Below are 14,280 nucleotides of genomic sequence, written 5' to 3' on the forward strand. Positions count from 1 at the left end.
TCCATTTTGCATCCCCAGACAACACATGTTCCGGTTTTACTGCTACCCGAACCCATCTTTGACCTTTAAACCACTTTTCTTTTCAATTCCCAGAATTAGGATATTTAAACCTGTAATGTGCAGCGAGCACAAGGCCGAGGCACCTTCACTCGCTGTTCCCGTTAGTGTTTACTTGACTGTTGATTTCCCTGATGTACAGCACTCTGTCTTTTTAACCTCTTCCTTTCCTCTTGCACTGTTTTCTTTTTCTCTACTGGGGGCAGTTTAGCCTACTTCAATCCAAAGCTTTGGGCGCTACACAAATAAAAAAGTAAATATTAGAAATAGCCTTTCACAGTGATTTCTGAAGGAGGAATTTATGGTTTTTTGGTAACGTTGTGGTTAACTTCTCTCTGCACAGTTCACTGGTCCTCTTTAGCAAAGGGCTGCTAGAGAACAGAGAAGAATACACCATGTTCAAAATTGACCAATCAGCATTGAGTATTCATCCAAGCCATGTATTAATGTGTGTTTGATATTTTTGCTCCTATCCAACCTAATTCATCTTAATTAAAAAAGAAAATTATGCATTTCAAGCCATTTTTTCCTATTTTGAAGTCTACTTACAGTGATCGATAGTTCATCACAACCGATGTGTGTTACTTTTCTTGTAATTTAAGCATCTCTTACATCGGTAAAAGCAAAAGTACCTTTATTGTTTAACTCCTATATCATTTCTGCGTTGCAACTTTGGCTTCAGTTCTGTGTTTTTGTGCAGCAGTTTCACATCATTTTACGAGGGAAATAAACAGTTTTTTACCTTTTCATAATTATATTCATTGTAATATACTCTTTAAAAACCATGGTGTTTATTTATGGTCTGTTTAGTTTAAAATATAATACTCTCTCTCTGTCACTTTCTCTGTTTTATCATTTACAATAATGTATCTGATGAGACGTATTGTACTTTTGAGTATTATTGTATTTATTTGATGTTCTCCCAGGATGAAAGTATTGGAATATATTGATGTGAGCCCACACATTTCAAACTGTATAATAAGACACTTTTCACAAACACCAATTACGGGCCAACTCTCTTAATGCTTTTCTGTTATTCTTCCTCAATCTGTTTATTTCACCATGATGCTGTAACACAAAGAAAACGTGCCGCCACCCATCGAGAAAAATACCTCCGCGTTTGCAGAGACGAATGTTCCTTTTGTAAATACTGTAAAAACATCAGCTGTTCCAGAGGAAATGAAAGCTAAACATTGATTAATAAGAGATCTGTTTTAGTTCTTCACTTTGAGCTCAACTTTAATGAAATGACCGTCAGGGAGGCTTCCTCTAAAGCCTCCGGGAAGGAGAGAGGAATGTCCTGTGTGTCGCCGCTACAGATAGCTGGAGGAGTGAGAAATGAACCATTATTAAACTGAGACGTGACCTCCAACCAATGGAAATGTTCCTCAAGTATCCACAAGATGGCACCACCAAACATCATAGAAAGAGGCTCCCCCCCCCCCCCCCCTGTGTGTTTAATGATTTCCTGCTCCTGGGAACTGACCCATTACACACGGAATCAATTACAATTAGAAAGCGAGCACTCACAATGAGCATTAACATTAGAAATGGGAAATCACGGTTTTTTATGTCTTACTATTCATTGACCTCCTTGACCTTCATGCAGGCATTTATCTTCATCATGTTTCCCACTTTGACTTAGGTAATACTGTATGTATGGGGAAGCACAGCTTTCATCTTTCTATTTAACCTTAATTTAATCTGGGAATTCTTAAAAAGGGATATCTGGTCGACAAAGCTCCAGGAGCGTTTTATTAATGAAATTAAAACGTTAAAACAAAACAACATTTTGCATTTACGTGTGGATCAAAAGTGTGTATGTAGAAAAGTATGTATATATTCTCCTCGTTTCTTTTGTATTACTTGTTATGTAATCAAGGGGCTCAGCCTGCAGAGGGTTGTCACTTAAAGGTAGGGTGTGTCATTTTGTAGAAACCAGCTCGAGTGCGCTAGAATTTGAAAATACACAGCCGGAACAAATCTGCCTCTTCTTCAGACTTCCTCACAGAGCCCCTCCTCCAACACACACGAACGCGCACATGACCAATGAGGGCACGAGATAAGTGTGTGCCCAGATGGAAGGCTGACAGGCAGGTAGGCCATCCAGTTACTTTAGCCGGGCCGGCTCAGATGATTGGTCGTGCTTTTTACAGCGCTACGGCTTCCACAGATGACATTTTTTAATGTATTTTTTGTCAAAGCATTTAAAGGTGAGGTAGGTAAGTTTGAGAAACCGGCTCGAGATCGCTAGAATTTGAAAATACACAGCCGGAAAACAAATCTGCCACTTCCTCACAGAGCCCCTCCTCCAACACACACGAACGTGCACATGACCAATGAGGGCACGAGATAAGTTTGTGCCCCGATGGAAGGCTGACAGGCAGGTAGGCCATCCACTAAACGGATTGGTTGTACTTTTTACAGTATTACGGCTTCTACAGATGACATTTTTTTATGGATTTTTTGTCAAAGCACTTCAGATATTCATTGCTATCGGGATGTTAAGAGCATTCCATGGAATATAACAAAAAGTGTATCTCGAGCCGGTTTCTGAAACTTACCTACCCCACCTTTAATGTATTCATTGCTATCGGGATGTTCAGAGCATTCCATGGAATATAACAACAACTGTTTCTGAAATAAATTACATACCCCACCTTTAAAGTCACGTTCAGACCTGTTATTGTGTACACACACACATTACAAATACACGCATGCACAAGAGCTATACAGAAATGTACCAACACACAGATGTATGTATAGAGGTGTCAGAGTGAAGAGGGCAAGGTTTAGGGAGCAGCTGGGGGTTAAATGTCTTGCTCAACGACACCTCCGTATTTGATTGGTCCAATCGGGACTGGAACTACAGGAGCAAGCAACCCTTCATTTCCCAAGCCAAGTCCCACACACTAAGCTCACCTCCTGGGCACTGTCAAGGCATCCTTGAGCAAGGCACCACACCCCAACATATAGGGTCTGGCTCCGAGGGTTAGTGCGCTGATCCTCAAATCAGATGATAGCAAGTTTGAGTCCCGCTGCAGTCAGCATGTCGTTGTGTCCCGGAGACGCTTCACCCCAAAGTGCTCCTGGGGATTGTCCACAGTATTGAGTATGTGAGTCGCTTTGGATAAAAGCGTCTAACAAGTATCATGTAATGTAATATAATGTATACAAAGTCAACAACTGAATTTCCTCTAGTGGGTTAATTAAGTGGCTTCTTATTTTTTAATGAATAATTGTACTATTGACACATACACTTTGCTTTAACTGTAGCAACCTTTTGAACTACTGGTGGGAGAGTATTTTTAACTCTAGTATAGTACTTTTACTCGGAGAAAAACCACTTATTCTACAATGTCTGCAAAATGCTCTTTGCAAAAACTCCCATTTCCATCTCTTCATCTTCCATTCCCATCTCTTCATCTTCCTCCCCTTTGCTTTCCCTCCTGTCTGTCTCTTGTCACAGAGACGAGGAGACGGATGGAGACTGGAGCTCACGGCGAGGCCTCGTAGCTTCAGGTCAGCGATCTTATTTGGCTCCTGCGTGGAGGAAGAATTGCTTTTGGCTGGACTGAGGAAAAGCTTCTGAACCGAGGGGATTGGATGCTGCTGGGACACGGAGAGAGCCAATCAGAAAGGCCATCGATCAGTTCCTCTTAATCTCACAGCTGGTGAGCACATCCCCACTGCAATCCCAAACTCTGCTGCTCCGGCAGACTGACAGCCCATTGGACGGCGTCCAAACACTCCAAATGAAATGGATCCACGTTAAGAACAGGAAAACTAAAACGTTGCTTAAACTCAGACAGAGGCTAATAGAGGGTACATTTTCTTAAAACATGGCGCTCACAAATACACAGTGGTTAAAGCTGTTCACCTTCATCTCGTGGATCCAGGTTAGAGCAGAAACCTTTTGGACAAGCTGTTCTTTTGTTATCTTATTTTAAAATAGTAGAGCATTTTATAATAATAATAATAAATTATATTTCTATAGCGCTTTTCTTGAACGCAAAGACACTTTACATTTGGGAGGGAGGGTAGACAAACAAAACAAAAACAAAACCAAAAAAAGAAACAAAGAAACAAAACAGAATTTAATTAATTAATAATAATTAATAATAAAATAATAATTTAAAGACAGCGTTCAACATCCCTTTTTTGAAGCTGTTCAATTAAACGGTGGTTAAAGTTAATCATTTATTGTTTTTAAATACAACTTTTACTATCTACTTTTATGAGAAACAACAATGTTGATTTCATTACATTTCATTTCCTATTCAAAATATCAAATTACGTGTATCCTATCCTGACTCTAATCCTATTGGACGAGAATGTTTCGAGTGTTAAAATCCACCTGCTGTGGTTTCACAGTTGACTTCACTCTCGGGCAACTCAACAACAGATGCTAATGGAAGTGTTGTAATGAAAATAAACTACAGAAATAAACACCCTGACATGATGATCGACTTAATTTGTGCATGAGGTCACGGGAGGCGTGTGGTGCAGTGGGTTGTGTGTTGGTGTTCGGATCAGGGGGTCTACAGGTTCAAACCCCACTGCAGTCAGCATGTCCCTGTAGTAACATGGCGTTTTCTGAATGTGGGAAGTGAGTTTTGCTAAATCTAATGTTCCTTTAATTAGCATTACAGTTGTGGCGACACCTCAACGCACTTTTACAAATACAACATTCAACCAATCCCACACCTTCATAGAGGCAGATGCTGCTAGACAAAATGCCACTTCGGGGAAACGTGAGTATGATTTTACCGATTTCTATTTGAACCTTTTGCTACAACCGCCATCATTCATATCATATCAACAGACAAGATGATAAAGAAAACTGACTCTGTCTATATCTAGGTTGTATTTAATAAAATAGGTCGCTATTTCATGAGATACATTACATTTATATTCTGATATAGGTAGCAGTTGATGAAACAAAATGAGAAAGGAATTGAAGAGCACGGTTAACTAGGCTCCGTAGTTTCCTGAGGCCTCCGTGACCCAATTAACATAGGATAGATAGATGAGTTAATTATGAACATTCAGAAGATATTAAAACATAATGTGGTGCTAATGATACCTAGGATCGATAATGCTTTTTCTTGATGATTATCTAGCTCTTTTACAACCCTGCAGCTTTCAATTTAAAGACGACATGTGTAAGGCTAATTTGCTGGTTCATATTTGTATTTTGTGACTCTACTCCGACATGGTTATATTCTTTAATGTTCAAAAAGGGCTTTATTTTTCTCATACTGCCTGTAGCCTTTGCAGACCGTTTAAGGTCCTTACACCAAACTGACACCAAAGAACACGCCGCCTCACGTCTCTACGTCTTGGCCAACAGTCGCACTGGAACACACCGCAAAGACTTCAGCCGACGGCCAAGAAGCACGTACGAACTGCGCATGCGTGAGCGGCAATAACTCTCCTTACCAGCAGGCGGCGGTAGTGTGTATTCGTCATTCAAAAGAGGCAACAACCGGAAGACAGACTGCGTGATAACCGAGAGAAGAAGAACAGACTGCGTGATACAAACAAACAACAAATAGCGTGTGCGTTCCATTTTCACTCTACAGCGAGAAGCTCACGGGGCTTTCCGGAACCTGAGTCGAGAGCTGGAGTTAAATGAAATCTCAGATTTGTTTAGGTCCCTCACTTCCGTTTCACTTCTCATGCACTGATTCGCTAGCTGAACAGCCAATCAGAGTGATTTCTTTGGCCGACAGTCTTCAGGCGGAAGGTGTTAGCACGGCCGAAAAGACACGACGGGGCGGGACACACCAATCTGAGTAGGGCGACAGGACGCTCATCGGCGGCCCGACTTCTATCGACGGCCGAAATCGTCTTGGTGTGTAAGGGACTTTACACAAACCTATATATCTCACTACAGGAAAGGGAAACCCCCCAAATAGCATAACATGGACCCTTTAACAAACCAAAGACCCTTAAACTGATGCATTCACATGCATTTGAAAGGGCTGCTCTGATTCAGCATCACTAAGAGCTTTAGAGGGCATCGCTGTGACATCGAGCTCTCCATCAGATTCACTTCATTTGCAGAGTTCTGGCAGCGTCGCCGCAAGAAGATACCGACATCTTACAAAGCAGTATGCAGTGCACAGACAGCAGGACATTCAGCGTAACAGGACACTGAGTGGCTCGAAGCAGACCCCCAAAAACATTCATAAAACATATGAAAAAGATTACATATGATCCCTTTAAGAAAAGGTGCTTTACATTCAATCAATGTCAACATAAACCAGATGATCCAGATGTTACTTAGCGAAGAACTTGCTCATGACACTCACTATGCTGAGGTTTGAGCTTGTTTTCTTCTTTTAACCCAAGATGCATCTCGTTTTTCAGGCAGTAGAAACAAACTCTTCAGATGCAGCATATTTCATCCGGCAAGCAATCACCGTGTGCACTCATGCAGCGTGACACACAGCATATGGAAGGAAAAAAGATGTCACCTCGAAAGAAAACATACAGGATAGTGTTTAAATTATATTTTCTGTGAAATGATAAGATAACACATTCAGTTTGTTTCAGTAGGAACACTTCTCCTGGTTTTAGTTGATTGTAATTGTAATTGTTTGACCACTTGTTAAACTTGTGTTTTATAGTTTGCCCTCATAATGCTACCTATTTTATACCAGACTATGATGTGACTTGAACACACGTGTGATGGCGCCTTCTATTTAACGGTCCCAAAGGTATTGTTTTGGAACACAGTTAATTCCCCTGCTGTGGAAAGAGCTACAAAATAAATGCAAACATGTTATTGACAAGTTATTTAGTTCAATACATTCAAACTCAAATCAACCGGCAGTCCAGGCAGGTTCTGGTAAGGTTTTTGGGAAAACCCTACATACAGATATGAAAGAAATAACAGAAATAATCATACACTTAAAGGTGGGGTAGGTAAGTTTCAGAAACCGGCTCGAGATACACTTTTTGTTATATTCCATGGAATGCTCTTAACATCCCGATAGCAATGAATATCTGAAGTGCTTTGACAAAAAATCCATAAAAAAATGTCATCTGTAGAAGCCGTAATACTGTAAAAAGTACAACCCATGCCCTACCTGCCTGTCAGCCTTCCATCGGGGCACACACTTCTCTCGTGCCCTCATTGGTCGTGTGCGCGTTCGTGTGTGTTGGAGGAGGGGCTCTGTGAGGAAGTGGCAGATTTTCTCCGGTTGTGTATTTTCAAATTCTAGCGATCTCGAGCCGGTTTCTCAAACTTACCTACCCCACCTTTAATGACTAGAGTTTTTGTCGAGCTACTCTGTAATTAAAGAACCTTCCTTTAGTTGTCTCATGACGACACATCGTTCTCACCTTCCCAAACGCTCATTACAACCACAAAGAAGCTGCTCCGGTTCAGCAGAACACATGATTGCTTAAAGGCACCACACCAGCATGTCAACACTTTGCTTTCCACGCCACATTTTCCCAGGCTGAGAACAAACGATCTTCTCCCCGGTGGACCGACCTCTTGGGAGTTCAGGTGCCGATTTATCTCCATCAGACAAACCTCGCTGGTAGAACTAAATAAAAACAGTTTCATCCTCTGTGTTCGCTCCTTCTCCTTTGGATGCTACGAGGCCTTGTTTACCTCCTTTTAAAAGGATGCATTCCCAGCCCAGTCTGCCCTGATTGGTTGGCTGGCCGGCTCTAGTGTGATTGGTCAACTGCTTAGAGATGTCCCGCCCCTCACGTACAATGTGTTGGATCGTTAGCCAATAGAAGCACGAGTGTTACATAATTATGTCATTAGGAGGTCGTCAGAAATATGGAGGATCTGGAAAAATACCAATCTGTTCCGTAAGTCAATCACAGGACTTCACAGTGTGTACAGAATATCAGTATGACAACACGACACCCTCTGTCCTTAGACCCTCTGTCCTTAGACCCTCACATCGTACAAGGAAACACTTCTGGAGAAAACCCACAGTTTAAAGGGAACATGGAGAAACCTCAGGGAGAGCAGCAGAGGAGGGATCCCTCTCCCAGGACGGACAGACGTGCAATAGATGCCGTGTGTAAATTGAAAAGATAATACATTTGCAACATAGGTAGACAAAGGAGTCCACTGTAGGCGATTCAGGCAGGGATTTTAGCCTTTGCAGACCATTTACATGCATTAAAAACCGATAAAACACTACAGGAAAGGGAAAAGCCCAAAAAGCGTATTCGGGCCCCTTTAAGTGACACTTGCTTCCTGTCAATTAACTGACAGAATTTGAGCTTGCCACTTAATTATTGACCCTTCTCATCCCAGGGTCTTCTTACTCACTTGTTCTTGAGCTTTTGGCCATATCACATTGTTCCCGGCAGATGATTGAGTTTCCTCAGTTGTCGGGGAACAAAACTCCAGCGGCCACAGCTCTGCACGTGCACACTTTGACCTAACATGCTGATGTTAAACAGGTAAGATGTTCACCATAGCCCCAGTGGGGAAAAAAAGCCTACTAACATCTGTTTTTTGTCTTTTGGTGGGAAAGGTTACAATAGGCATTCATTCCCGGGACAAATGACTCTGCAGTCGGAAACATGACACCACGGCGGTCGTGTTCGGCCCTTTTTCAACGCTTAGCTATGACACGTTTCAATGTGGGTAATGTATAAAACCAGCATGGAGTTGGCCAGTTAATTTAAATCATTAATGTAAAAAAACATACAATGAATATATCCCCCTTAAAGTCACCAGACTCCAGTTATTTGATATTATTGTTAAACTTGATTCAATCTAAATAACTAATCTAAAATGTTCGTGTTTCCACTGTTCCAAAAATCACCAACTCAAAATGTTTCAAAGCGAGACTGAATGAGTTAAAGACGGAACAGATAAGCGTGGTTTCAGATGCAGAACCTTACAGCCGACAAAGTGCAGCGGGTTTTCTTGTATCCACTCATCTAAATGCATCTGTATGAAACAGCTTCTCGTGGTATTATATCTGCCCTTCCACACAAAACACCGCCTAAATTTGTCTCTGCCCTTTTCACACAGAGGACATGACGGCGAGACGAACCGCGGCAGATGGCCCCAGATATAAAAAAAAGAAAAAGGCTTCCCATTCTCACAGACTGCTAATTAGAGCCCGAACCACAGCTCACCTTTAATGTCAGCCACAGACTGCTTTCAGCGCAATTAGCCTAATGGGGTCCGGGCCTGTGAAGAACTGTAATGTTTAGCATTGCTCTGAAGTTTAAAGCACGTCAAAATGAAGGACAAGAGGGGTGTAATGCGGGAGACGAACCCATGTATCACCGCAGACTTGCACCATGCTCACCCAGACAAACTATTTAATTAGATGCATTAATAATTGAACTAATTAGCTCCCATGCGTCTGGCAAATGAAGAGGGAACCCGGAGCGTCACTTGCACCTCATCAGCTGATTAATTAGTCGGTTGATCGTTAGCTGTCTTGACGGCCTATGTGCGATCAGATGAGAGGACGGATAATGAGGGAATTGTCGCTCGATGGTGCTGGTTAATTAGCGTGACCTGAACCAGGGGCCATGTTAGAACAGTTGTTTATTCCACTGCTTCTAATGAGGAGGATTGTAGGCGCGGGTGATCTATTTGCAAAGCAGGATGCATGGTTGTTTATGGACTGGCCTTGAAACTACCCCCCCCTTATTCTCTCTATAATGTTCCAATAATCTATCCACAGGGACTAATGAAGTGTCTGTGGGGATAAAGATGTACTTTAAATAATGACCTTAGGATAGTTTGTGGTGTTTTGATTCCTAAATCCTCGATATAGAGATTTACAGCAGCTCGAGGACCCACTAGTGAGGTCCTATTTAGATTTAATGCTATTTCTTTTATTATTCTACTGATAATACAAGGCCCTGGAAGTCTGTGGGGGGTCTTTTAATAAGTGCGTCACTTTTTATCTTGGCTGCTGCTAAGGATTCAGCTTGGCAAATCCAATCTTTCCACACCGGCCTCTGCAAGGGTGGGATATCAGCCCGGAAATAGGAAGAAAAAGCGAACAAACTAAAAGGTGGTTATGAAGATAAGTTGAGTGAGGATATTCACTGTTTTGGACGCAACAAAATGGATGTTATTTGTCAATACAGGAATACAAAGACAGCTAAGCTAACTCTCAGGTGAACGAAAGTTATTCCATAATTCATTAAAGGTCGCCTATTGTGCAAAATCCATTTCTGCATGTCTCTTCTACATCAACATGTGTCCCCTCTTCTCCATGTCTCTTCTACATCAACATGTGTCCCCTCTTCTTCATGTCTCTTCTACATCAACATGTGTCCCCTCGTCTCCATGTCTCTTCTACATCAACATGTGTCCCCTCTTCTTCATGTCTCTTCTACATCAACATGTGTCCCCTCGTCTCCATGTCTCTTCTACATCAACATGTGTCCCCTCTTCTCCATGTCTCTTCTACATCAACATGTGTCCCCTCTTCTCCATGTCTCTTCTACATCAACATGTGTCCCCTCTTCTCCATGTCTCTTCTACATCAACATGTGTCCCCTCGTCTCCATGTCTCTTCTACATCAACATGTGTCCCCTCTTCTTCATGTCTCTTCTACATCAACATGTGTCCCCTCTTCTCCATGTCTCTTCTACATCAACATGTGTCCCCTCTTCTTCATGTCTCTTCTACATCAACATGTGTCCCCTCTTCTTCATGTCTCTTCTACATCAACATGTGTCCCCTCTTCTTCACGTCTCTTCTACATCAACATGTGTCCCCTCTTCTTCATGTCTCCTACCTCTACATCAACATGTGTCCCCTCTTCTCCATGTCTCTTCTACATCAACATGTGTCCCCTCTTCTCCATGTCTCTTCTACATCAACATGTGTCCCCTCTTCTTCATGTCTCTTCTACATCAACATGTGTCCCCTCTTCCTCATGTCTCTTCTACATCAACATGTGTCCCCTCTTCTCCATGTCTCTTCTACATCAACATGTGTCCCCTCTTCTCCATGTCTCTTCTCCATCAACATATGTCCCCTCTTCTCCATGTCTCTTCTACATCAACATGTGTCCCCTCTTCTTCATGTCTCTTCTCCATCAACATGTGTCCCCTCTTCTCCATGTCTCTTCTACATCAACATGTGTCCCCTCTTCTCCATGTCTCTTCTACATCAACATGTGTCCCCTCTTCTCCATGTCTCTTCTACATCAACATGTGTCCCCTCTTCTCCATGTCTCTTCTACATCAACATGTGTCCCCTCTTCTTCATGTCTCTTCTACATCAACATGTGTCCCCTCTTCTTCATGTCTCTTCTACATCAACATGTGTCCCCTCTTCTCTTCTCCATGTCTCTTCTACATCAACATGTGTCCCCTCTTCTTCATGTCTCTTCTACATCAACATGTGTCCCCTCTTCTCTTCTTCATGTCTCTTCTACATAAACATGTGTCCCCTCTGTGGAAAGAGACTCTGAAAGTTTCAGGAACAAAGATTTTCTCTCTTTTTGATCCATTTCTATAAAAACCTGTCTGAAAATGAGCTGATCAGATTTTGGCCACTTTATGATGTCATAACGATGTGTTGTCTTGTGTAACCATTAGCCAATCAGCAACCAAGGTAACCCCCCCCCTTATCACCTGAATCTCCTCCTAGAGCACCATTGAGTTCTTTGTAACCAAATGTCTCTCAGAGGGGCGTGGGGAGGGGCTCCTTATTTTCATCTAAAGTAACAGACAGAGAATCAGCACTTTGGAAACAGGGCTGAAACAGAGGGGATTATGGGTAATGCTGCAATGATGTGTTTGGTGTTTGGAGCCAAACACTTCAGAGACATGTTTTGTATATATCTGAGAGCTGTGATATATGGATGAAAAACAGTATCATAGGGGACCTTTAAGTTCAATTTGAAGGTGTGTGTACTTTCCTATTCTTGTTGTGTTAAGCGACTACAGCTAACTTCACTACACTTTTTATTATGGTAGTGAAACTGAAATATTTTAGTTTGTTTAAGTTATTTGAAAAGACTATTCTCCACAACAATGAAACCTCCACCCCTCCACTCTTATCAAATTGGTACGGTCTAACTCCCCTACACTTTAAAGCCTCCATGTTTAAAGCCCATTGGATGCTCTCACTTCCTGGTTTGCAGTTTGGACACCAGCAGGTAACAAGGAGTGGAATTCATTCACAAACATTTTGGTTGCTAAAACTGAAATATAATCAATAAACTAATGCAAGTGGAATATAATAATGAATGAATTGAGATCTTATTTCATATACAATGTTAATGGTGACAGTACACATTGAAATGATCTGAAACTACTTATATTAGCAGAGTAGAATGCGATACCCACATTTAAAGAATGCCATTAAAAGGCCAGGTGGCAGACTCCAAACACTCAGTGGAAGATGGGTTAGTAGCATACAGATTTGGGACATGAGAGTATCGGGTACAGAAAGAGAGATGTGTGTCCCCAGACAGTCTAATGGCGCTTTTCCACTGCAGGGCCTCGCTCGGCTTAGTACGGTATGGCTAGGCCTTGTTAGGCCTTGTTAGGCCAGGCTCACTTTATGCTGCGTTTCCATTACAGTTTAGGAACTGGGGTAGTAACTATAGTAACGTAGTGCAGGCGGAGCCGTGACGTCATCTTCAATGCGAAACACAAAACCAACAGCAGCCGTTAGCTGTTAGCCCTCAGAGCCACATCCATGCTCAGAGCTCACAGTCACAGCTCCTCATATCTGTTCAGAAACTAGACAAAAGTGAAACAAGTACAAACCACAGACTGCCTGTGTCATGGAGAATACAGTCGCTGGTTTATTTATGTCTGTAGGCCGTTGTTGTGAGCGTGGACGGACGGAGCATATACAACGTTAGCTTAGCCAATCTCCATTCAGAAAACACACATTTTAAAGGGTGTTTCGCCTGCCGTCTGTCTGCAGACTTGTCAAAGCATTACTTCATGGTTTTTACTAACCGGTATCAGTGTGTTGTTACTTCGGCATCATTTTGAAACGTGTATTACAATTAAATCACGGTCAAATATGTTCATTTTGTTGTAGTTGCCAGCGATTCTCTCACTAGTTTAGCATGCTCAGCCCGGTGGTTGGCCCGGAAAGAACCTCGATTTTGGAGAGCCAGAAAACTGTGAAAAAGTACCCGCTAGTGGAAACGCAACCAAAAACGGGCCGGTCACGGCACGCTTAAACCGCGCTGTAGTGGAAATGCGCCATAAGCATAGCAGCAACACTAGGGGCTGATTAACTATAAGCTGTATTCAAAAGCCTACTCTTTAAAATGTAGAGGGTGTCTGCCCCCTTTTATTTGTAACAGAGGAAGTAAAAGATCTTCTTCCAACACTCTTTATAATAACACTGTCTTTAAATCACAAATATCTAAGAAGCTAATATTCATACACTACACAAAAGATGAACACATAATTGCTTTTTAGCATTTGTTTTGTCATATTTCAACATCATACACTAACCGCATGACACACTGCACTTTAGTGTCCTGTATGGCATCGTGTACTATAGTGTGTACCCTGCACCTGTACATGCTTTGTTAACACTCTATTCTAGTGCATCAATAATTAGAATCAAAACATAACATATATTATTCAGAAATGGGCCAATCTGCATAAGGAGTACTTTTACTTTTAGTACTTTAAGTCTATTTTGATGCTAATACTTTAAAGGTAGTGTAGGCGAGCATGGAGAAACCAGCTCGAGTGCGCTAGAATTTGAAAATACGCAACCGAAAGAAATCTGCCCCTTCCTTCAGACTTCCTCACAGAGCCCCTCCTCCAACACACGAAGGCTGACAGGCAGGTAGGCCATCCAGTTATTTTAGCCGGGCCGGCTCAGATGATTGGTTGTGCTTTTTACAGCGCCATGGCTTCCACAGATGAAATATTTGTATGTATTTATTGTCAAAGCATTTAATGTATGCATTGCTATCTGGATGTTCATTCCATGGAATATAACTAAAAGTGTTTCTGAAGTGAATTAGCCTACCCTACCTTTTAAGTAACATTTTGAATACAGGACTTTTACTTGTAACAGAGTATTCCTACACCCTGGTACTTCTACTTAAGTACAAGATAAGAGTACTTCTACCACCTCTGTGTATCCCAAGAAAAGAAAGAAGACACACAGTGCACAGGAACATGAACACACTGAACTCAACCCACGGTAAGCCTGCATCTGTCGTGCAGAGGCCGGGCTGTGCCTGCATGGCGCCCCAGAGATAATT

Source organism: Pseudochaenichthys georgianus, unplaced genomic scaffold (assembly GCF_902827115.2).
Source record: "Pseudochaenichthys georgianus unplaced genomic scaffold, fPseGeo1.2 scaffold_521_arrow_ctg1, whole genome shotgun sequence".
In the NCBI taxonomy this organism is placed as follows: domain Eukaryota; kingdom Metazoa; phylum Chordata; class Actinopteri; order Perciformes; family Channichthyidae; genus Pseudochaenichthys; species Pseudochaenichthys georgianus.